Source organism: Arvicanthis niloticus, chromosome 14 (genome assembly GCF_011762505.2).
Source record: "Arvicanthis niloticus isolate mArvNil1 chromosome 14, mArvNil1.pat.X, whole genome shotgun sequence".
Taxonomy (NCBI): Eukaryota; Metazoa; Chordata; class Mammalia; order Rodentia; family Muridae; genus Arvicanthis; species Arvicanthis niloticus.
Genome location: NC_047671.1, coordinates 11,159,349 through 11,182,513, shown reverse-complemented (window position 1 = coordinate 11,182,513; position 23,165 = coordinate 11,159,349).

Here is a 23,165-nt window from a genome sequence, read left to right as displayed (position 1 = left end):
ATATATATATATATATATATATTTGAGATATTTACAGTAGGTATTTTCAGTTCAAGTAACCCAATCTATAAGATCCCTAATAGACATGCCCAAGGATAATAGACATCCACAAAGATGATGCATGGATGACTCTACATTCTGTCTAGTTGATAGTGTTAACCAGCATTGCATTTTTACCATTGTTTTAACTTCTGATGTCACGGAGTGTCCTAACTTTTAATTGTCCAAATGGTTTCATTCTGCTTCTTATTCCCTGGCTGGCAACCATATACTCTATTCCAAGCAAGATTTTATTTTGGAGATGAAGGTTACATGTCTAAGGGATAAGGCAGGTATTCGCTTTGAAATTTATCTGGGTTTGTGGCAGATCTTTGGCACAGGAAAATCTGGGAGTACATGCAAAAGATGTTCAGTCAGGTAGGAATTGGGGCATGGGAGATCCTACTATTAACAATACTAGTCTAGTTAGGCAATTTTAAGAGTCAGTGAAAATATGCATCTGGAATAAAAGATCAAGGCCAGGAAGTCCTAGAAGTGTGCTAGATTACATATCAACATAGGAAATTATACATATGATGCATTTGCAACAGACATGGTATAAACTTGACCATGGTAAGTATACACTCTGGGCCCTCACAGAGGTGGAATTGTAGAACAAAATAGAATAGTATATTCAGTTTGCTACCAAATTTTACCTCATTTATATCTCCCTCAATTCTATTCCACTAAACAGACACTGACTGTACATCTCATGTCTGATTTGTAAGGGGCCCTAGACTATAGCATGCTCAGTAACGTAATTTCCATTATCTTCTGTATTATATCTTCCCAGCAGTGAAGCCCAATGTTCCTAGAATGCATAAGCATCCTATGGATGCTGATAAGAGTCTTGTTGTATCTGTAGAGATGGCTCTGAAGGTTCACATGAGGAAGAGAAAGATAGCTGGGGTTAAGTGACTGCCGATGGCATCTGTCTGCTTCCTTTGATGAAGTGGGTAGTGCCTTCAGTCAGCACTTCCTAAGCTATATAATGGCTTTCTAAGTCATTATATGGAAGTGCTCAAAGCCAAATATAATGTCTGCCTCATTAACCCTTTAGGATAACTTACAGACTGTAATATTCACTATAACAACTAAAGCTCATCTTAAAACAATACATTCTCACATCACTTATTGATAGAAGCTTCCATTTATGAATAAAAATTTTCAAAAAAAAACATAAGTAGAATTTGGAGAATCAGAGAACTATTAGAAAGTAGAGCATGATAAGGAAATTCTTCCAGCATTTCAAGTCATAGCTGGTTTTAAGCCCAAGCATCAATAGGTGGATTCATTTTTTTCCTTGGACCTCTTGGAAACCACATATTAGTGTTAACCCCTACTGGTTGAATGGCTTTGATGGTAGTTGTGAGTCCACTATGTAGATGTCAGTGGCAGATACTTTATTCATTTTGTCATTCTGTACATGTTAAACAATCCCAGGCACAAGGAGAACTAGACTTGATGTTGCACCATGTTGTAGCTAGTGGGATTGGTATATCCTCAAGAGTTCTTTCTAATGGTCTCCTTGAAGATATGGTAAAATTCTTCAGTATGGCAGTCCTGAGACTTTTTCTATCTTTGCTATTTCTCTGCTTATCTTTCTTTGTCTGTATCCGTCTACCTTCTCTTTTTCTTCATGTGTGTTTGCATGTGTGTCTTCATGTGTGTATGTGTGTCTTTATGTGTGTTTGTATGTGTGTCTTGTAGGTAGGTGCACTTTCTCACAGATGCTATAGAAACAAGGGTTTGATATCAGAATATCTGTCTCAATTCCTCCTCTCACATTTGTTTCATTTGAGAATGTCATACATACATATAATGTATTTTTGATAAAATCCACATCCTATTATTGGAATACTCTTCAATCCTTCCCTTTCTTCCCCATATTTTTCAATCCTAACATCACATGTTCTGTTTTAAAGTCCACTGAATCCGAATAATGCTACTTTCATGTGCATAGGTGAAGGACCATATACTGGAGTAAGTCTCTCAGAGGTCATATCCTTGTAGGAAACTGACCTTCTCTCTCCTACCAGCCATCAAATACCAATAGTTCCTCAACTAGAGGTGTAGTCATATGAATTGTGTTGGGAATTTGGCTGGACTTATCATTTATAGGTCTTAATATGCAGTCATGGACAACCATGGATTCATGTGTATGATGACTCTGTCATGACCTAAACATATTTTGATTGTATTAAACACCATCTACTGTAAAAAAGAATCTCTGATGAGCTCTGAGAGATACACTTATCTCCAGGTATAAAACTAAGACCTTAGGAGGCAGTTCAATATGCTCCCATTTGGTAGTGTGTTACTAACTTGTTCTCTCTATAGAGCCCACAACCACAGACTGAGAACACCCACTGCCTTTGGCCTTTACAATCTTTCTACTTCTTTTTCTCGGATGAGCCTTGGGCTGTCTTAAGATTTCTACTGCTGTTACAAAACACCAGAATCATAAAAAAATGGCGCAAAGGGTTTGTTTCAGCTTACAACTCTGTTGCTGAAAGAAGTAGAGGCAGGAACTCAAATAGTGAGAAGCCCGGGTGAAGGACCTGATACACAAGTCCTGGGAAAATGCTGTTGATTAGCTTGTGTTTCCTAGCTTGCTTAATCTGATTTCTTATACCATTTAGGACCTGCCCAGGGGAGTCACTATCCACAGTTAGTTGTCCCCTCCCACATTAATCATCAACTAAGAAAGTGCCCTACAGACATGCCCACAGGCCAGTCTGGTGGGGGACGTTTTCTCAGTTGAGATCCCCTCTTCGAGTGTGACTAGCTCAAGTTGACACAAAGCTATGCAGCACAAGTCCAAGAGTTGTCTGTCTCTGATTCTCCACACCTTGAGCAGTGATGAGTCTCTGTATTATCATCTACTGGAAAAAGATGCTTCTCTGATGAGGGCCGAGAGATGTACTAATCTTCAGGTTAAAAGTAAGAACTTAGGAGGGAGTTTAATACTGTGCCCATTTAATGAGACAATACTATTAGTTTCCTTCTAGAGCTTATGACCGAGTCAGCCATGGAATTTTGGTGTAGTTAACAGTACCAGGTATGTGTTCTGTCCTATGGAGTGGTCCAATCAGAAAGAAGTTTGTTGCTCCTGTGATATTCATGGCACTATTGCAACATGGGATCTTTCCAGGCAAATGGTCACTGTAGGTTGTATGATGGATCACTAGCTAAAAATATTGATTTCCTTTCTTCTACAATAGTGTGTACAGAATCAAACAAGTCTGTATAAAGTCATCAAGTCAGCACCAGCTTCATTTCTTCGTGTCTTGTTATCCACGTATTTGTGTCCACATCAATACAGTCTTACTATCAAGTTCTAGAGAGCAACAACAATAGTTTGTATTGTTTGAGGATCGATGAGACCCCAGTTATCAAGAGCTGAAAACATCTCAGACTGGGCCTTTTACTCCCATTATAGGCCCCTCTGTCTCTCTCTGTCTCTTTTCCCCCCTCTCTCTCCTGTGCGTGTGTGTATGTATGCACGCTTAAGTTTCCATGTTTTTAAGAAGATCTTGAAATATTAATTATTCCTTTCCATCTTTTCTCCTCTGTCCTATCTTTTTGTCCCCCACCACATTTAACCCTTTCTGTTCTATTATTCCTCCCCTCCCACACTTCAAACCACCTGTATTCTATTCACCCTTTCCTTGACATCACAGACCTCATAGCTTCTTCATTTTTCAATTTAGTGGGTACTTCAATCTAACGCATCTTTCTAAATACTCAAATCTAGCATCTACATAGAAGACAGAATGTGTGCCATTTGTTTTCTAGGCCTGGGTTGCATCAGTCAGAATGATTACTTCTGGTCCATTCATTTGCCTGAGAATTTTCCTTTTTTTCCTTTTTCTATTTTAACAGTGAATAATATTCCATTAGGTAAACGTACCATATTTTCATTATCCAGTCATCAACTGATGGACATCTAGGCTGATTCCATTTACTGGATATTTTGAATAGAGCAGCAATGAACATGAATGAGCAAGTACCTCTGAAGTAGGGTGTAGAGTTCTTTGGGCATATGTCTGGGAATGGTATAGCTGAATCATATCATAGATCTATTTCTAGCCTTTTGAGAAACCTATAGACTGATTTCCATGGTGGTTTCACCAGTTTGTACTAATACCACCAATTAGCAAATGTTCTATTTTTCCCACATCAAGACCAGCATTTGTGGTTTTTGTTTTGTTTTGTTTGTTTTATCTTGTCTATTTTAACGGGAGTAAAATGAAATCTCTAAGTGATTTTAATTTGCACACCCCGATGGTTAAAGATGCTGAGTATTAAAAGTAAATGTTTCCTAGTCATCATATTTCTTCTTTTGAGACATTGGTTTCATTCTATGCCTCAAATTTAATTAGGTTATTTTTTGATGTTTGGTATTTTTATTTTCATCATTTTTTGTATACTGTAGACACTTAGCCTATGTCTTATGTAAAGATATTTCCCTTTCTGTAGGCTACCCCTTCACTAGCTTCATAATATCCTTTGTTATACAAAAGATTTTTGTTTCAGGAGATCCCACTTTTCAGTTATTGGTCTTCATACCTGTGCTACTGGAATCCTGTTCAGAAAGCCTCTCTCTGTGCTTATAAGATGAAGTGTACTTCATATTTTCTCCTCTGCCAGACCCAGGCTGTCAGGTCTCCTGCTGAGGTCCTTCGTGCATTAGAGTCCAGTCTCGTGCAGGGTAAGAGATAAGGACCTAGTTTCATTCTTTCATATGTAGCAATCCAGTTTGACCAGCACCATTTCACTTTATTTTCTGAGGCAGAAGCTGTCACTGAGCCGGGAAGCTCCTATGTCTGCTTGACATAAACTCTCATCCCTTCCCAGCCACTCTTGACCTTCATGCTGTGGTTACAGAACACAATGCATTGGTTTTTATGTGGGTGCAGGGAATCCAAACTCTGTTCTTCATGCTTGTGTTGCATCTTGCTACTTCAGGTCAGTCTACCATGTCTAGATAGCTCCCTTTTCTTAGAGGAGCTTTCTCATCTCAGCCTTTATCTCCTTGGTAGCTATGGAATTGTTTGTCTCTCTGGAAAATTCTGGTCATGGGGGACTGTAAGGAGCTTATTTGCCTTTCTCTAATAGGTCAGAGCCTGCCTCACACGGGGATGACTGCTATAGACTTCTAGGGGTACACATGTGTTGCTAAATTGGTCCCATGACATCCTTCAATAGAAACAGAAAAGATCTGTACCACAGGCAAAAGCTACATAATTTAACACTGCCAGAGGGTAGCTCCTTGAGGGCATCCAGAGCCTACATAGATAGTGCCACCTCAAATGCCCCTGGTACAAAACTAAGTGGCCTTTGTCCTGGAATCAGGAAGAATGAAAGAAAATGTCCACAGTGTTATGAAGAGCAGCTAAATAGCCAATGATGAAACACAGGATGGTGATCGTCTTAAGACAATGCCTAGTCTCATCACATCTGTTTCTCAATATACTAGAGATTCTAACTGGCAGAATATGATAGATAACAAGGATGCATCTGATTTGAAAGAAGAGAATGACCCTCTGGTTCTGTGTTAACAGGATATTATTTACATGCCCAGGTTAGTTTTGCTTCTTAACTTGAAGCCACCCTCTGACCTGTGGTATCGTGTACACCTGTGATGCACAGATATGCATGTGAGCAAAACACATGTATAAAATAAAAGAAAATAAATCTAAAAAGTAAACATTTAAAAATGTAAAGACCTGTTTGTCTCTCTTGGCTTCAATGATTTAAGTGAAAATACTGCATAAACATGGACTTGTTTTGAGTTCTGGTGTGAGGTAAGGACCTGACTCTTTCTTCATTTTAAATAATTACACACTCTAGTCAACCCAACTAATCCTTCATCTTTTATTTTTCTCATGATCTGAGAGCATTTTTCTTTTAATATAATCCCCTCTGGTTATGAGCTTAGCTGTGGTTAAGATATGCTCCTGCACAAAAATATATCAATTATCTGTCATTAAGAGGGTAGCATTAATGATCACCTGTCACCATTTTAGTTCTTTGCACTTTGTGTGCGGATTGGGATTTTTCATTGTAGAATTCAGGTTACTATAGAAACGTGAACACTGTGTGTGAGGCCTGGACAACAGCAAGGCGAATGTTGTAAGTGGTGGCAGAAACAAAAGTAGAGGTCATTAGAACTATTGTGAAGTGATTAAACAGGGACAACCGAATACTCACCAAATGCTATGTCTTGCACATGTGCATACAATTAGTCATTACTTAGGCAGACATTTTCTGAGAAACAAAAGTTGATTATTCAAGGGAGGTGTTGAGTATACTCCTCTGAGTAGTGATAGTTCACACTTGGAAAGACAGGAAGGAGGAAACATTTAGGGAATGAGTTTAGGAAGCACTATCAACGTCAGAAGCCCATTTGCTTAATACATCAGTTTTTTTCTAAGTAGGAGATTTGAAGGCAAACGTGCTATATGCGGCAAGGATGGGCTGCGCACCCAGCCAAGCTCACGATGCATCAAACCTGCAAGTTAAAATGAGCAATGGGATTAAAGGACTGCTTGTTTTAACTGCTGGGGTCCGTGGCACTAACACAGAGACCTTCAAGGAGGGACGCGTCTTCTGTGAAAAGTGTTGCCAGCCTCCGTGCAACAGACAGTTTCCAAAGGCACAAGCCATTGCATGAGGACCAGAGGAAGCGTAAATGTGTAACTCAGTTTAAAACGTTGAGCGATCACCTCAGTCTAATTCAGTGAGGCTGCATGGGAGGGGGAAGCCTGCCTAACGCTATCCGTCCTAATCATTGCGCTTATGAACAGATGGACCTAGGAGCTACATTTCCAAATCTAACTGTTCATAATTCTAATCTATACCAGTCTCTGTTTTTGGCCATTTATACTGTTCTAAGTCACCAATCTGTCAAGTCTAGCACCAATACCCTACTGTTTTAATTATTCTTTCATGATTCTTTTTTATTTAAAAAAACCCCATTTCTTGGCAATCTAATACTTTTATTCTTTCAGATAATTCTAGAATCACGTCAGAGTGAATTAACCTGTAAATGACAATGGGGAGAACCGTTGCGTTTGTAGCATTTGTTTCCTGTGTGCAGACGTGACACACGCCTCTGGTGTTCAGCCACTCACCGGGTCTCACCGTGCATCGAGCCTTCTCCATGGGCCAGCCCACATTCCATGCACAGCTACTTCTGGGATAGGGTCTGTGGTTGCTTTATACAGCCTTGAATATCTTCGGCCTTCATGAAGAGTCAGGTTTTGATAAGGCTTAATCTGTGCTTCCTTTTCCTTTAAAATGTACGAAAGCTGTGCTTTCTATGTTTCTTCATATTATAAAAAGCTCGTGTTGCCTTTAGTAGTTTTAAAAATAATTTTCTTACTAAGTAGTTTCTACCTTTTTCTATGCTGCAACAAAATTTGAGCGTTTTTTATTCTTACAAAGATTGAAGTGACATGTCAAGTTAGCTAGAGTCTTAGAAAAAATTATTTATTTTTCTTAGTGTTGAATATTTTTTCAAGACTACTCCTTTCTTAGTTTAGCACTGCAAGATTTCATGTAAGAGTATGTTACTTTTAAAGTATAATTATTTTATAATATTGCTTTATTTTCTTTTTTTAAAAAAATACACTTATTTTAAAATATAATTCCATCATTATCCCCCTCTTTTTCCTCTCTATAGCCCTTCTCAAGTACCCTCCCCCATCTCCTTTCATGTCCCTGACTTTCAAATTAATAGCATCCATTTTTGCTTATTGTTGTGTGTATATGTATAAATCTATAGATATAATTTGCTAAGTCCGTTTTTGTTGTGTGTACATGATCTCGGGGCTGACCACTTTGTATTGGAGCTCATCTTGAAGAGGCTAATCCCCTTCTCTTGGCAGCCCTGAGCAGACTGTGGTTCTTTGTCTAGGGTTTGGAACCTGTGAGATTTCCTGGTTTCTGTGTTAGCAGGTCTGTTGATGTTGACAATGCTCAGGTCTTGCTTGTGCCATCTTTTCTACGAGACACTGCTTCACAGCAGACATCTTGGCATTTGGGCTCTGAATTTATCTTTATTTCTTGATTAGATTTTCTAGAGCTTATTTTGTTAATACTTTTCTTTTTCTAATCAACCAGATAGCATTATTAAAAGCATATGTATCCAATTTTTATAGTTCAAAATTCATTAATTTTTATTTCCTGTGTAGTCTTTTATTTCTTTCCTTTTCTTTAGTTCTAAAGTTAATACAACCCTTAATTTTCTAGTTTATTAATTTGCCTGTTTTAGTATATAATTTAATACTTTACTGCTTAACTTAAATGCATATAATTATATGAATTTCACTGTTTTCTTTTTATTTTTACCAAAAGCCACACATTTTTATAAATACTAAAGTAATGGTAGATATTTTGTAAGAAGTTTGTATTTATGCTTTTGATTTTTTTTTGTTAAACCCAAGGGTGTTAGGAAAACTGTATGGGTTGTACATCTGAGTTCTTGTTTAATATATAATTAATTAATATAATTATCAAATTAATACATTAATAATTTGCATATTATAATTGCCTTAATTGACTTTATGCATTAAATGGGCAAATATATACATCAAAATATCTTGTTTTTAGCAAAGATTTTGACATATTTCTTATATTTTGAAAATAAATTTGGCATTATTAATTTGATATTCTTAAACCTCTGTTTTCAAATGACATGTTTTAACAGTTAAAATCGACTGCACCTCTGGCTGGAGAGAAGGCTCAGTGGTGAAGCATGCTCACTGCTCTTCTGAGGTTCAGCAGCCTCTCATGGCTCACAAACCATCTGTAACTACAGCTCCAGGGAATCCAGTGCCCTTTTCTGACTTCCAGGCAAACCATATACATGGCATACCTACATACTTGTAGGGAAAACACACATATAAAAATAAATAAATTAATCTTTTTAAAATCTCAATCTGTGTATCAGTATGAGGTGAAGCATGCCTGCAGTCTCAGCACTTCAGACTGACACAAATGGGTACACAAGCTCTAAATCAGATTGGGTTGCTTGTAGGGCATTCCAGGTTCCCTCATGTGTGCTTGGCCAACGTCTGTGTTTCTTTGAGTCCCCTCACAACCCTAGAGGGCATAAGTATGTCTGATTGTGTAGGTGGCGCCGAGTAGCACATTGCCTCTGATTGTCTGGAGCTTACTTCTGTACCCCATTGTTTATTTTCAGGATTGTGATATGCATAGGGATTGTGATTTCATAAGCGGCAGAGACTTGGCAGGATTAGACTGTTTTCAACCTCACTGGTAAGAGCTTTCAGTTCTTAAAGAATTATCTATCATTTCACCACATTTTAGTTGATCTATCCATAGTATACGTTGTTATTTCCAAAATCAAGCATGGAATAAACCCCATTCACGTTCAGGGAGGGATTTGGTGTGGCTTCATTGCCCTCATTGACACAACCTGTTCATTTAGAACACTAACTTAGAATTTTGCAGCTTGTTATGCTGTTCGGTATGTTTCTGTTTTAAAAATAATGTGATTTTTTTTTTTTTTTGGAGATTAGAATATAATTACATCATTTCTCCCCTTCCTTTCCTCCCTCCAGCCCTTTCCATGTACTCTTCCTCCCCCTTGCTCTCATTAAAATTCATGGCCTCTTTTTTAAGTTCACTGCAAAATTTTGTTCTCCTGGAAATGTCCAGGAAACTGCCTCAAAGAAGTCTCACCAACATGGCTGCCTATACAAGACCTGATTAAATAACTATTTTTTTAAATAATACTTAACACAATGTTCAGTTACTTAACATTTATATTACTAAGGCATATGTACAAAAGCCACCACTTTATGATAGTTATTTATTTAATTGTTTATTTATTGACTGTGTGAGGGCATACACACATGCCACAAAGTATACGTAATGGTGAAAGAACAACTTGAAGGAGTCTGATATCTCCTTCCATCGTGTCTTGCCCAGATAATCAGACTCAAGTCATGAGACTTTCCAGCAAGTACCTTCACCGCCTGAGCCGTCTCATTGGCCTCAAATATTAGATTTAGTGTAATGTTTGAATATATGATCTCAATATTTGTACTGTAATCTTTTATATCTCAAAAATTTTACACTCTTCAGGACAATGAGTCAATACTTTCATATTTATCCCCTGGTACTAATAATTCACAATGCATTAGAATCGTGACTTTTTCAATCTTTATGTGGTTAGGGCCACTACCATTCCCATTCCCATTTTTATAGATCAATTCACAGAGAATAATTTGCAATAGGCACATGGCTAATTGGTCAAAGAGGCAGGATTTGAAACCCATACTACCAGGCACAATGCCAGTATTTGAAGGGGCAGGTCTCATCTGCTGCCTCTCCCTTAGAATTGCTTATTGTAAATCTCTCTGTAGGTTTTTATTAAATTTTAAGAAAAGAAAACAATATTTTTGAGCTGTTCTGTGTCTGAGATTTTTTTTCAGCTCACTTAGGAAATCTAAATGAATAGTATTTAAGTTAACCCAAAGAAGCTTTCAAATTTTTAAATTGTATTGTCTTTATTGTACGTATGTGTATCTGTGTATATCTGTGTTGGGCCTTGGACGAGGTAACTCCATTTAACCTGTTACCTTCAGTCACGTAGGACACAGGTAGAGGGCATGATTAACAAGTCTCTACTTCCAGAGATTTAAATATTAGTGAATTATCAAAAGGCCAGGGGCGTAGCTAATTAAGTTATTCCCTCCCCTTTTCCCTTTCCTATAAAATGAGACTCCTCTGGCCTTTCTGGTGGGGGGGGGGAGCGCGTACACCTACATCCATTTACTATGCCATGAACAATAAAAGCTTTGGAAAACCGGACTCCACGTGTCGCATGGTCTCTCCGCCAGATTCCCAGCTTTTGGAACCCTGGAACCTTGCCGATGCAGCCGCCGCCGGCCTGCCCACCGACAGCTGCGTGAATGTGGGACCCTCTGCTGGCGACGTGGGAAGCCGCTGAACTCCCTCTTCCCCCCGCCCGTGAGATTTCTTCCCCACATATCTGTGCATGTCATAGCACATATGAGGTAGAGGGTGACTTTTGGGAGTCTACTGGAAAGATCCTTCTACCATGCAGGCCCCAGAGATTTAAGTCCAATCTTCAGTCTTAGTGGCAAGCAACTCAACCCATTGGGGCATCTTTCAGTCCCAGGATAATTTCTTTTTCATGTATGATGGTGGTACTTGTGGTGGTGGTGGTGGTGATTTGTGGTAGTAGTGTGTGAACATATTCATGTTTGTATGTATGCAGAAGCCTGAGGTTGACATCAGTGTCCATCTTTAGTGCTCTTGCAGAGCCTCTTGCTGAAGAACCTGGAGTCTACCTATTTTGGTTAGTCCACTTAGCCAGCTTGCTTCTGGGCTCCTCTGTCTCAGACTCCAGAGAGCTGAAATGACAAGATTCTGCCATTTCTACCTGTCAGTTATGTGGGCTTTGGGGATACACACTTGTGGTGTTTTGTATAAGAATGGCTCTCATAGGCTTATCTATTTGAAAGCTTAGTCATCAGGAGGTGGCACTAGTTGAGAAGGACTAGGCAGTGTGGCCTTGTTGAAGAAAATTTGTCACTGGGGGTGGGCTTTGAGATTTCAAAAGCCAGAGTAAAGCCTAGAGTTCTCTCTCTTCCTGCTGCCTGTGGGTCTGGATGTAGAACTCTCAGTTCTGTCTCTAGCACCATGTCTGTCTATGTGCCACCATGCTCCCGCCATAATGATAATGGACTAAACCTCTGAAACTGTAAGCCAGCCTTCGATTCAATGTTCTCTTTTCTAAGTGTCACTGTGGTCCTAAGGTCTCTTCGAAACAATAGGGCACTGACTAAAACAACACTCCAGACCTCTCACTTACACTACCAGTGCTGTAACCCTGAGATGTTGCTCTAGCCCATTGGATGAGGAAGATGGCTCAGTCAGTAAAGCACTTGGCTTGCAAGTGTGAAGACTTGAGTTCTAGCCCCCGAACCCACACAGAATGTTGAATGCAGTAGCTCGCACTTGTCTTCCTAGCATCTGCTGCCCAACCAATCTAGCCTAGTTAATGAGCTCCGGGCCACTGAGGGACTCTGCCAAGTAAGAAGGTGGATGGCACTGCTGAGGTTGAGATTTGAGGTTCCCTCCAGCTTCCACGCCCACATACCCACTTGTACATGTGCTCACCCCCACACGTGCACATGGGTAAAACGAACTGTGACTACTGCATGTGTACTATATTGGCTTTATGACACAGAGCTATCATTTGGATGGTTATTATTTAAATAAGAAAGATTATTTAAGTTGTTCTTGCCGAAGCTGAGGCATGCCTCAGTTGGATGGCTGGAGCTCCCAGGCCACTAAGCATAACTGTATTGATAAGCTCCAGGCTCAGTGAAATACCTTGTCTCAAAAAAATAAGGGGGAGATCTCTGAAGGTGTGTGATGTTGACTTCTGGCCTCCACATGCACAGATGTGGAGGTCTACACCCCTAATTGCAGTGCTCACGAGGCACAGGCAGGTGTATCTCTATGAGATAGGGCCAGTCAGGTTTACATGGTGAGTTCTGGGGTAGCCAGAGTCTCACAATGAGACCATGTATCAAAAAAAAGCAAACCAGACAAACATGTGTAAACATGCTTACATGGTCACATATACACCTTTACACATACAGATAAAGTGGAGAGAAGATTGAGGAGGACAGCTAATATTAAATTGGTCTCCATGTACACTACATGTACATGTACGTGTACACATGTACATACATATAGAAACCTTATTCTTACTAATTGATAGAAACAGTCTTTTTCAGGAGGAAACTGTCCTTTGCTTATGAGAGAATACATTTTAAGAGAATGTACTCTGTCCTCAAAAAACTGCATTGGTAAACTGCTGGGGCAGAAGATAAGACACACATGCAAGTTCCTATAGAGAAAAATTATTCACATGGTCTCTGCAAGACTAAGAAGGGGTAGAAGGGAGATAGAGGGAGAAAGGGTCAGGCTGTGACACCAGGCCCACATGGGCTCTATAATAGCCTCTCAAGCTCTTTCCTGTGTCTGTGTCTGATCATTCAGGGGAAAGAGTTTTTCACTGTCTTGCCACACGTGTTTCTGTGGAAACAAAGAAACGGGCTCCAGTTTGTCACAGGGTTTCAAAAAGGTGGAACAGGCATCCTATAGAAAGGCAGGGGAGTAAGCAAACACCCTCAGGAGGAAGGACACGCACCCTGGGAGTTCTGGGCATCCTTGAGAAGGCTTCCTTCCCTATTACTCTCAGGTGAGAGAATTAGAGATAAAAGACAGTTCCCCTGGTTCCCTTAGAAGTTGAGAAGATAAAGCAGACATCTTTAGCAACTGTCAGCTGTACAGATTTCTCTGGAGGTAAATCTGTGGTATTCTAATTATCAGTTTTAGCAAGAAGCTGATTAACTCCTTCTATCTACTCGATGATCAGACACTTTCTTCCGCTCAAACTTTTTTTTTTTTAATTAATCATGATAATTAGGAACACAGCCCAGGAGTCAAATGGCCAGGGCAAACATCAAGGCTAAGTGTGAACTGCAGAGCCTTGTGTGAACTGCAGAGCCTTGTGCAAATTACTTCTCATCCTGGCACCTTGATTTTCTCCTTTGTGACGTAGGTCTAAACATTGCACTTCGTTGCACTGTGCTCCATCAGTGAGGAAGGACCAGCATGAAAGATGTGTAACACACACCTCACAAAAGCAGGGTTTGAGAAAAGTGAGCTGTTGTACTTATTTGGATCCCGACTACTCCAGGGTCCTTTCTGAAGCATGCGCATTTCTTTCCTGTTATCATAATTGCATTTGCTTTTGCTTCCTATCATGATGAAACTTCCCCTGTTCATCCTCCACACCACTCCTTTAATCTTGTGTGCTGCCTCTGTCGTTCTTTGATATCAGAGACATGTGCGTGTGTTTTCTGTTGTTGTTTCCTGTCTCGCCCATCTTCCCCTACCCCTCCCCTGTCCACTGTCATCTCAGCACTGTCCCTCCTAATACCACTGTCAGCTACCCCTTTAAAGAGAGTAAATGCTGCTGCTTCTACTGAGAATACAAATCTGCCTTTACATTTTTCACTGCTGCCTGTTTTGATTATTTTGGTATGTGATCCTGCCATTGTTTTGAATGATTTGTTGAAGTGTTTCTTAATCCCAATAACAGATTCTTCTCCTTCATGGAGAAGTGGAGCCAATCTTACAGTATCCTGAAGATGGGTTATACTGGTCCCTGTTGCTTCTGTTGGTCCTATTGGGTGTGGAACTCTACCTTAGGTTTAAGCACTGGGCTGGCACACTCAGATTCTAAGAATTGTCATCTCTAATATGGTATTTCTTCATGTAAGTTTAACATAGGCGTTGACTTCCAAAGTGAAAAAATGAATAGATGAAACTCATGGAAATCCAGAAGCTAGTTTATTACCAGTGTTCTTACTCTGCCTCCATCTACAAATATGTTCTCTGGGTCATTCTCTTTCATTTATCCACTCATGCAGACAGGCATTCAATAACTATCAACCGCATATCTACTCCATGCTAAGCACTGATGACAAATTGCTTGCAAAATATATTTGATCTCATTCCGTAAGAGGCACACAGAATCTTATAAATACATAATTGTCAATTTTTGAGGACTGTTTGAGAAGGAGTAATGGGGTGGGTAATATATTCCAGAAAGGAAACAAGTCCAATCTCAGGATTGATTAGGGAAGACTTCTCTGGCACCGCTATTTAAACTGAGAATTGAAGGGTGACTGGGAGCTCCTCAGTGGGATGGGCGCATTCTAAATGGGAGAGACTGTATGTGCAGAGATGCTGAATTAGGCCGAAAAGACAGTCTGTGACAGTAGAGCAAACGAAAGAGAAAGTGTGGAATGCAGAGCTCTAAATAATAATGCCGAGGCCAGAGGGGCACCTACATCTTACTTACCAATATTAGGGTTTATACAGAAAGTAATGAAATACAACTAATTAAGTTTTAAGCAGTGTAGTATTCTGGCAGAATTACCCTGAGTGGAGAGGCAAACATGCTTAGTGAGTCAATCATGGACATAGGCCAATCATGTGGAGGCATGGGCCCTTCTGCAGGGCGGTTTGTGTAGTAATGGAAGACAATGGGGAGTTTGGGGGTACAATAAAAATAACAAGAATTAGGTGTAGTTTAGTGGTGAGTGCCTGCCTAGGACACAGAAGGCTTTAGATTTGATGGAAAACACAAGAAAAAGACAACAATGTGAAAAAGTCTGGGATGCAGATCAGAGAGTGGCCAAAGATGCCACATGGCTGGGTTATGAACATTTTTTACTGACATAAGTTTAAAGACTAAATTTGTAAAGAAAAAAAAAACATCTATTTTTAGCACTCTTTCAGATAGATAAACCATGGGCATTCAAGTAACAAGCAGAGGGGTACTGCTAAACTGTAGCTCCAGAGTTGAAAAAATAAGTTTGGGCCTAATTAGCGAGTTCGTGAATCTTTGGTGAATAGACTCATATGGATGTCTAGGAAATCTGCAAGACCAAGGAGATAACTTTCAGTGAGAATTGGGTTAGTTCTGAGCATTGCAGAAATCTGGACTGATTGGGAAGGTGGAGAGAATACCCAGCAACCCTGAGCTGGTTCTCAGTATAGAGCGAACATCTGGAGGAGAATCAGCCTGCTAATGGTCAAGGCTGTCAGAAAAGAAATTCTTGGGCCAGAGTCCTTCCTGATTTTTAACCCAGAACTGTAAAGCTTTTGAGTATGACTTGTGTAAGAAGATGTGGACGGAAGTCTTAGTTGGGAAAGGGAGGAGGTAAAGGGAAAACCAGGCTGGATAATTCACACCATCTTTATGGAAGTTTCCCTGCATAGTATATAGTTCCTGTGTTTCTCAATGAGGGAAGGAGAACACCCTGGCAGAGTTATGTGAGTTACAGCACTTGACTCAGGTTCAAGTCCCTGTTCTTCCTCTTTAGTAGCTGAAGGACTCTGAGCACATTCTCCGTGAATGTTTTCTTTATTTGTGAAATTGGGATTTAAAATTTGGACGTAGCACATTGAAGCTAGTGGAGTCAATGACTTTTCCTTTCACACGTGTCCCTTACAGTGCCTGGTGCTGAGGAACATTCATTGAGAAGGGGGACAGCTAGTGTGAACATTACCCTGGGCTCCCTGACAGTCTGCTCACCAATGTAAAACCGTAGTAGACTTTCTCTTATTTTGAATACACTTTACTTAGACGTACCAGAGTTATTGCCCGTTGTATGCTATAGACACCAAAGCTCGTTTGCCAACCACGGTCTCAGAAAATATGTTCATGTTTTACTCCCCTCATCAAACAGGAACTCCTTTCAAACTCTGCTGTCACAGCAGCTTGTCACGGTGCTAACCCCATGGCCCAGTCATAAGTTTGCACTGTGGAATATCCTGTACTGTTGCAATCCATCACTGTGAATAGCTGGGGCTTTGGCTTGCTGAGCAACACTTTCTGCTTCCTACTGGCCTGTCACATGACCAGACAGCTGATTCAAAAACTTTACCTCTATGATCTTTTCTCTTCAGTAGAACACGATTCTTTCACGAGGCACAAAAGCTAAACAGCACACAGTGGAGAGATGCCCTTCCCTTTCCCACCTGCCTAGTTATCCCACTGAAGCCTCGGCAACATCACAACACAACACAGTCTGCAGGCCTGTCCTGCATCTCAAGAGCTAGTTTGTTTTTTTAATTGTTCTCTGTTCCCATTTTAGAAAGCATTTATTATAGTTTCCTACGACACTATTTTCTGCCTTCCTTTAAAAATACTTAGTATATCACAGGAATATTTCAACATCAATATATAGACAGCTCACCCCCTTTAAACATGCAGCACATAATTTTACTAGACGGATATATGATGATGTGTTTGGAGTCCCTAATCAACAGACTTTCTGTTTGGTTCCAACATTCTGTTATAAACAGGAAACAACATTATAAGTATGCCTCTCTGTGCATGGGCAAGTATAGCTGGAATATAAATTCCTAAAAGTGGCGTTCTTGGGCCAAAGGGTATTTGCATTTGTAATTTTGACAGATACCAATAAATTGCCCTCTGTGGGGATTTTACTCATTTAAATTTCCACCAGGAATGTATAAAAAAAGAGCCAGTTTCCCGCAGCCTTAGCGACAGGGTATGCTTTGATCTCGTGGAATTTTGCCAATCTTATAAGTTTTTTTTTTTAATGGCTTTGCAATGTAATTTTTCATTTCTATTTTTTATTGTATATGGGCACACATACCTTTTCATGAAAGCGTCTTTGGGCTTCTTTCTTTCTGTTAACTGTTCATATGTGAGGTAACTTTTCCTCAGGTATTTTAAATATGAACCCCTCCCCATACACACACAACTATATTTTTTACACTGTGCTGTAGAACTCAGTTCTCATTGTTTTGATCAGGACTGTTTCTTCCGTTAATTTTCTAATAATGCCCACGTAAGCACGTCTATGTAGAGAAAGGGTCTGTGGGGCTATTATTAGAAGGGGAGAAAAGCAGAGAAGGATGTAATTTATGACTGACATTCAAACTCTGCCTTTTTTAAACTTGTGATTCTGGCAGACTCTCTGTAAGTGGGGCTTCATTTTTCCCAGTTCTAAAAGAAATGTGCAAATTAGAGACGATGTGGTCCCCAGAACAATCACTCCCAAGACAGTAGTTAGGGAAATGGTAGAGCAAAGAAGAGGATTTCGGGGAAATTGTCAGGGAGGAATTTGTCCTTACAACCACCTGCCAGTCATCTGGAAACCCAGTGGCAGACAAAGAAAACAGTCAGGACTCTGTCATCGCTAAGGGGGAGGTAGAGTGAATGTCACTCTCAATAGAGACATTGAGAGGGTGGAGGAGATCCGTTGTGACATGCTCCCTGCCAGGGAAGAGTCTCATTCCCTAGGTATACATATCTGATCCGCCTTGTGCCTTAAAAATAGAAATGACAAGCCTAGTTCAGGGGCTGCTCAGAGGTGGGAAGGCAGCATAACCCCATGCAAAACTTGACCTGGTAAAGCTCACATGGGGCAAAGACTCACTATACTGCCTTTAAAGATGAAATAGGGAGTATTATTTGAAACCTGACCAACAATCTAATCAAAATAACTCTAGGAGACTTTGATTTTGGTCTAAGCTGTGCCATTTGTTAGCTATGTGTCCTGGCACAAGCTGTTGAAGCACTTTTGGGCTTGTTTTTTACATGCGCTGTAAGATGGAAGAACCCTTGGTTAATAGAAAATAGTTGAAAATTGTTTGTGTTTTTCCACTCAGAGTTTTGAGCTCCAGTTGGAATCTAAACCTTCACACTTGACATTGAAGCAAGGCACTGGCCTCTTGGCCGGCACGTCAGCCCTACCCATGTGTGCCCACAACAGACGATTTATTCCCCCAAGCTTTCTCCCTTTCTCTTCCTCTTCTTTTTACCCCCTCTTTCCTCCTGTGACCCCCAACTACTTGCCTCACTTTGCTTTATAAACAGTCCCTTGGGCACATCCGTTGCTCTTGGCATTTCACATGGATCAAGGGAAACATGAAGTTCGATGTGCCGTTGAACATTTGCCCGTATTTAAACAGGTACTGTAGCTGAGCGTCCTGTGCAGTGCTTCGTTGCTGCCGCTATATCCTTGCTTCTAGATAGGCAGGTTTCCGTCTCCTTTCGGTACTCTAGTCTAATCAGAGAATCTCAGAGACCGGGAGAGACTCAAAATGTCATCCAGTCTCAACTGGCAACTGCTTCAAAATTCCTCGTGCAACACCCGGGTCAGAGCACCATTTAGAGGTTTAACACTTTTAAGGCCGAGTAACAATGGCTTCGGGGCAGCTAATTGCAATAGTACCTAACAAATGGCAGTACAGGGCTTTTACTTTTGCCCTTTTAGAGGCGGTGTGACAATGATCCATTACTTCTTCCTCTGCTAGCTTAAATTAGAAAAAAAAAAAAAAAAGCATTTGTCAGTTGGCAGTCCCAAGTTAGTGTTTATTTAATAGTAAGCATACTAAATACAAACCTTAGTCTTTAGAAGGTTTGTGTGTGTGTGTGTGTGTGTGTGTGTGTGTGTGTGTGTGTGTGTTGTATATGTATGGTACAGTTCTAATGATTGCACTTTATGGAGCATTTTGACCAAAATTGAGACAATCTGTGGATGAATCAGGATTGGAAGGTTGAAGAACAGGATTTTGCCCCAACCTTTTGGTGGAATTCACCAAACACATACAGACAGGTAAGAAAAGCATCCATAAAAAAAAAAAATGGGCTCAGAGAAAGGTCTGTTTACCATCAATGCTCATGATTATTCAGATAAAAATCCCACTTCTACTTTGCTATGACTTCTGAGAGTGCATTTCTCTTTGGATCCTTCATTATTTCATTACATTAATGAAGCTACACCTAAGAAGTGTCATTGTCCTTACAGGAGAACATCGAACTAACCTCACAAATAATTGTACTCCATACAGTACATTACAGAAAGGTAAATTATTCTCATGGTGGTTGAACATAACTGTTGACTTAGGGAGGGAGGAAGCTTATTCTCCAGAGGTCTCATGAGCCAAACTGCCAGGTCCAGGTTAACGTGGGTCTCTGAGAGCAGCACAAGGCAGAGGTTAAGAGGAGGTGAAGTAACTAACAGGGCAACTCTTTGAAGTCAAAGATTATTTACGTGCCTTGCCCGGGCCAGTCACAGCTTACGGCATTGATACGCATGGAAGATCAGTTTCTGGCACAAATTTCCATGTGGAGAATTTGGTATCTGTGGAAAAAAACAACTACCAGACTCTGGAGGGAAACTGCCTCCCTAGACTTCTTAGAATATCAGTTGTAATTTGCCCCGCCAAGGGCTAATGAAAGAAGTTGGGTAACAGGGAAAGCCGAGCAGCTAAGGATGGTTTCCAAAGATGTCCAAGGTGGTTTGTAGTGATTGGTTGTAGAACCTAAAAAAGAACCTCACTACTTCCTTCACCACTAGGCTCCAGTAGATTTTTTTGGTTTGGTCTCTTGCTGGTTTGAAACTACTAGTTTGAGAAATAGGGGGAAAAAAATGTAACTAGCATAATGAAGCGGAAAGAACACTGGCTCAAGCATTGGCAGATCAAAGCCTTCTGTGACTTTAGCTGCCTTTCTTCGTCGGTAAATGAGGAGCAAGATTACTGTTAATATTTCTTTGAGCATTAATTGTCCATGAACTTTTATAAAGATCATATCTACCTAGCTTTCATATCTTCAGCCCACAGATCACTGGACGCATTGGTTTTAAATTTCCGTGTAATTAATTGGCAAATTCCCCATAATCACCTTTGTCTTCTATGTGTCTCCAGCACAGCGTACCCGCTTAATTTACCACCTCTTTGAAAATGGCAGCTTTCTCTGTAGCATAATGTACCCTCATTGATAACTCTGTTTTTCTAAAGACTTTTTATGAGAAATAGGCAGAATTGTTTTTTCATAACAGTCCCTCGATTAGAGTTGCCAAGTAAGTACCAAGACGTCAACTTAAATTTTAATTTCAAATAAGTAAAAATGTTTAAGTGTCTTTTTATGTACTAGAACAACTTATACAAAAACTGTTTATTTCTTCATTAACACTCAAATGTTACTGAGCATCCTGTGTCTTGATCAGTAGCTCTAAAACTCGTACCTTTCGTTATTCCTTCTACACTCCAGATTCTGTACTCTTTCTCTGAGTCGCTGTTCCATCCTTCCATTACTAATCTTGACTGTGAATGCCTATATCCGTCTGATTTCCCTAATAGATTTTAAATCCTGTGAAGGATGCAGCAGGTGTTACTTATTTCATATTTTCTTCTATGACCCATGTTGCTTTTTAAATTGCTGACATCCTCTGAGACCCCTTTTACAACTGATATGTTTTTGTCTCAATAATTAAAGCATAAACTGCCTCTTCCAAGACTAAGATAACATAACCACATTGTATTTGACTCTGCCCACCAGGAAAGAGGGAGAAAATGTGAAAAATTAGCACTGAGGTCCATAGTAACTGACCAGTGTAGCAGCAATGATGAAAATCATAAGTTGATCTAATTAACTTTAGTGAATTAAGATGTTCTATGAGGTCATTTGCAAGGATGACTCCTTGGCTTGTCACTTCTGTATCAGCTACCCTTTAACCTAAAATCTCCATTTTGAAGGGCATTGTGCCAACCTCTTTTGATAGTTTAAAAGTCTTACAAGGTAGGGATTCTTTCCTATTCGTGTCTAAGCATTCTGGGATGGGCATTTCTTGCCTCCAGAAAGCCAAGGACAGCAGCCACATCCTTTCTCAAAATAAAGTCTGTCAGTTTAGTTTCTATCCTCTGCAAATATTTCTCCTGTGCAGTTCAGTAACCTGTCCACAGGTTACTCACCATTTCCTAAACATTCTTTGAACACATTCTTCTGACTTTCCCTAATGTTCCTTGTCTCTCCCTTTTCCAATCCCACCTAGTCATGGGGTCACTGGTTTATGAAATTACAGGACAAAATGTGCTGGGAGAATGCAGTCCAATGGCCTGACTTTAGATATGAAGAAATAATGGATTCCAGAATTATAAAAAGTACTCTGCAGTGTGTTCTGCAGACCCATGACACGCCATGTTCCTAAAGCCATTTCTGTTTCCTTTCCTGTTCCTTTAGCTGCACTCTCTTTACAAAGGCCTTTCCAACATCCCAGCCAGAAGTAATTTTTTGTCTCCTTTATGGTTCTGTTTGGAAGAATAAGTAGGAAGTGTTGCCCAGTAGTCAGATCCCATGTTTGAGCCTTTAATAAGTTAAAAAAAAAAAAAAAAAAAAGCCTGACCTTGACCTTCTGAATGCTGCTCAGGTGAAGATGTATCTCTGGGAATAGGATCAGGGACACATAGATTTTCCCAGGGATACAGATTCCATAGAATGGTGAGAACATGGCCTTGGGTAGGACTGGATCTTGTATGCTATATAACCTAAGGAAATCTGCCCATGGTGATCAGGAAGGACACTTGAAACAAGTGGTCCTGTGCTAGGCCTGTTCCAAGGAAAATTCAGAGGTTACGTGTGATCAGAGTCTCATCAAAGCCCAACCTTAGAACAAAGATGAGACAGTGAGGTGAGACTCTCAGTAAGGGTCTGCTTTGACAATGAGTAATCAGAGCCATCAGTGATGGGCAAGCTAACTAGAGGACATGGGACACTCACAGGTATCAGTGTTAGAATAATTTGGCCTGGCAAATCCTATTAGCAAGGATTCTATACCATTCATGAGTAAACTTGGTCAAGTTTAGAAAAAAATCGTATTAGAAGTTTACCATTGACAGTCTGTTTTATGGAAATAATTGACTCCAAAATGCATAGATTTTTATCAACTTCATTTTTTTTTTAACTTTTGTATGCAAAATGTTGAAATGGGAATGTAGGTAAAGAAGATAACTACACATGACTTATTTCTCAGTCAAACTCTTATCATCAGTGATTACGTATCTAGGCAATGAACACTTTTATGGTTTCTACCAGATGCTAAACAGCCCCAGGTATAGCACTAAATGATCTAGGAATACTGGTTTTCTTGATCCGAGGTCATAAACAGTCTTTGTGCACATACAACACAGGAATGTCTTTGTGAACATATAACACAGGCATTAACATGTCCAATAAATCTTAATAATTTTGAGGCAGCAATATGCTTGCTGAGACACTGTTTTACCAATTTTGTGCTGTTTCAACATCAGATGTGAGAATCATGCATAAGGCATTGGCAGTGCCACAAAACAGAACTCCTTCCTACTCAAGTAATGGCTTGATTGAAAGCTTCATCACATAAGGGATATTTCTTATCATCAGCTGTATTCCAAACACTTACATCACAGTATGGTAACCTTTCAAAAGGAAATCCCTTTTTAATCAAGATCATGCAAATAAATATCATGTTGTACACCTAAAAGATATCATGAAAAGCTGTCAAGTACTGGGTTCTGCTAACATGCCTAGACTGTAAACTCTTTGACATGAGTCACATCTAATCTACTCAAAACTCTATAAAAGCTAGACGGACTCTCCTCTTGTTAGTCCCACATATACGAGGAAACTGAGGCACAGAAGGAGAAACAACGAAGTCATAAATAGAAGGCTAGTAAGT